Below are 3,771 nucleotides of genomic sequence, written 5' to 3' on the forward strand. Positions count from 1 at the left end.
TATTGTCTGCTGATATTTGTCTTTCACATAAGATACTTCTTTCTCACCCCTAGTTCTCTACAGACTCCAAACCATGCTGCCAAGGCCAAAACGAAAGGAAATTTCAAGCTCAAGATAATGTTCCATCTGCTTTCAAGCTTACAAACAAATTGTTAAACTCAAACTCAAATTAGCATTATCTGCACCAGTTTGGAAAACTTGTGAGCTGAATTTACTTATTCAGTGCCAGTTGGGTCAATCCATATCACACAGTGGAACCTACTGAGAATCGTGTTATCCTTCAAACGCAAATCTTATCCTTGTCATCCTATGACATAATGCTGCAAGTAATCAAGGCAAGATCATCTAGTGCATTTGAGAGTCAAACTACTAGACTTAAGAAGCTGTTCTTATAACCTAATCTTTTAAGAAAACGGAAACCATCATAAATTCTACTCCTTATGTAGTTAGACAAATACAAGAAGTATGAGCAAAAACCTCAAAGTGGCACATTTGCTGGAGTTATCATATATATCTCTATAAGGTATGAGTTACATGGATATGGAGAAAGGTAGGCAATTACTTGTCATAATGAGTGTCAGAGATTATAGTTACCTAAACAATCCAGTACTCAACTAAAAGATATATCGACAGGAAAATGCTGGGCCCACTCCACAATCAATTCCCCGACTGATCACACAGACAAAATGAAGAATATATACTACCATAAACATTAAATATGTTCAACACCTACAAAATTGAAAGTAACATAGAAAGTAACTTAACCAAGTGATAACTGCATTAACAAACATAAATTATCACTACATATCTCAAATATCAGATTGTTATGAAGGCAATAACAACACATCATTGAATACAAATATAGGCATTCAGCTTTACTCACCGGGAAAAGGTACCGAGGTCTCGCTTTGATTGGCAGCGTGAAAAACTTATAAAATGAGATCTGAATCTTATAACGCTCTGATTTATCAATATGAACTATGAAAGCTTCAATGTGGTGTTTATACCACACTATATATTATATATATAGACATACAACCGTTTGCAGATTATTGTAGATGCAAAATTGAACCACTATTCAATGTGTGAATCAACAGGAACTGCAGGAAAAGGTGAAAATCTGACAATAATTTAAAAAAAGAAAGCACTGTGCACATGTGAAAGATAGATCATCACAGACAATAATTTAAGGCAAATATTGTTGAACCGTACAAACTTTTCAGTATACTACATCCACACCCAACTCTGAAGACATCAAAAAATTCAAAAATCAGAAATTGAATGGAAGAAATCGTGCAATTAAAGTAAAAGAACAAGAAATTGTTGGCAAACTTAACAGAGGGAAATTCGTCATTTCGCTTTATAAACGCACGGTGTGGAACGAGGACTAGGTGGCACGTGAGAAATCGATTCCAACAGCCGGCGGCACACATTTGACGTGAATGGCCAGTGGCAACGGACTCTAATGGAGTTTGTGGCTTGGTCATGGTAACACCGTCGTGGTGGGAAGACGTGGGTGATAGCAGCGCTGGGGCTATGCTGTCGATGGAGTTCTTCTCACTACGCCGTGGTGGGTCTGACGCCGGTGATGATGGTGCTAGGCTGTGGTCGGTTCGATCGGAATTTGTGGGGAGAAAAGGTTGAAGACGATGACAAGGAGCTGCAATTTTACACTTTAAAAAACACTAATTTCTGTTATGGGCTAGGTCTATAAAATAAAAAAAAAATAGGTTAGTAGTCTGTTTTTACACCTAGTCAAGGTGTAAAAACTAAAACCAAACATTGCTGTGTTTTTGGCCCATCTCGATAATGGGCCAAAATTGGAATCCAAACACAGCATTGATTTTTGACTTTTTGTATTCTTCTTCTTATTATTATTATTATTACAACTACTACAACTATTATTATTATTATTATTATTACTACTACTACTACTATTATTATTATTATTATTTTAAATCATGAGAATTATAAATTTTTTACATAGATATAGTTGAAATTACTATGTGTTCACAATCTGCAAAATTTATATATTTATAAATGTTAGTATAACATTGATGTAACTATCATCTTATATTGTTGAACAACATGGGGTAATCGGGTCATCAAAATTCATATCAGACCGTTAGATATGATAAAACTTACAAAAAAATACATTTGATAAAGTTTTAGACTTATTGGATATATGGATGTCAAGATATCGTACTCAAAACATAAGAGTAATCATTCAAGACAGTGTAGCGTTGAATCAGACCATATAATTTTAAATCATACCATCTAATATGATCTAATGGACACAGTCTTGTATATATTTATATTTCGTATGAATCAGGTGCCCAAATTTTAAGATATCATAATTATTGATTAAACTTTTTAATCACATTATATAATAATAAAATAATAATTAGAATTGTTCAACCATCATCATCATCATTATTATTATTATTATTATAATAATTTTTAGATTAATTCATAGGAATTACTAAATTTTGATATAAATTTATAAATAATTAAAAATTATAAGTGAATTACTTGTCAATTTAAAAAATATTAACGTAATACAAATATATATTAAAATATAACATAAAGTTCTATATATCATGTTAAATAATAATTTTAATTATAAAAAATATTATAATTTACTAAGTTGATTAAATGTATAAATAAAAGTACCATAATTTATTATTATCTAAACTAAAATATATGATACTGATTAATAATTATAATATATGGTCAATTTAGATTATAAAATTGATCAAATATTGAATATAAAAATAAATATATAAAAAATTCAAAAGAATGTATATAAGAAAAAAATTCACCAGCTCGCGAGCTGAACAGCCTCCAATGAGCTCAAAGTCGAGCCTGCTCGACTCATCTGTCACCCCTACTTTCAATGTTATTAACTTGTTTTCCACGATGATCTTAGATCCTATTTGGATTATTTAAAATATATATATATATATAGTGTGAATTACAACTCCCAAAATTATTGCATATTCGCAAAAGTCGTGTCCGCAATAGAATAGCTATTTTAGCTTACCAACAACCGCCCGGACCCTTCGAACTCAACCCAATACCCACCCCTATCAAATGCAGAAAGTCATAATATATGGACCTGAATACGGTGATATAGAGATGATATGATATGGATATGATAGTATATAAAAAATAAAAAATTAAGACATGATATGGTCTCATAAAATTAAAATATGCAATATGAAAAATATCAAGATAAAATATAAAATAAGTATATCTTACATCTATATTTTTAATCAAATTACACTTCAAAAATATATACAATCAGTTTATTTCAAAAAGTGCGCAATGAAATGTTTTTAATAATTCAAATTGATGGAGAAAAGAAATTAAGCTAAATAAGGTAAGGATGATATTCTCGAGAAGGAAGGTTCAAGTCAAACTTACCAAATTTATGGATAATAATGAATTACTAGAATAATCCCAACCAATAAATCGTATCCCTATAATAGGGGGTTGGTGAAGGTTAAAGTAGTCTTTGCCCATACTTACCATAAATATCATAAATTTATATTAGTATAAATATCCCCTCATTTTTTTATTTAAAGGGGAATGAAATCATTTTTATCAAACTTTAGTGTAAAATGTGTTGAATGACGCCCATATAATACAAATTTAGTTGATACTTTGGACATCATAATTAATTAAAGGATAAATTGTGTAAAACCATTGTGTTTTCAGTTTTTAGCTAAAAACCCCTGTGTTGATTTTATAGGTAAAAAACATCCTGTA

The sequence above is a fragment of the Sesamum indicum genome, linkage group LG9, assembly GCF_000512975.1.
Source record: "Sesamum indicum cultivar Zhongzhi No. 13 linkage group LG9, S_indicum_v1.0, whole genome shotgun sequence".
Lineage (NCBI taxonomy): Eukaryota > Viridiplantae > Streptophyta > Magnoliopsida > Lamiales > Pedaliaceae > Sesamum > Sesamum indicum.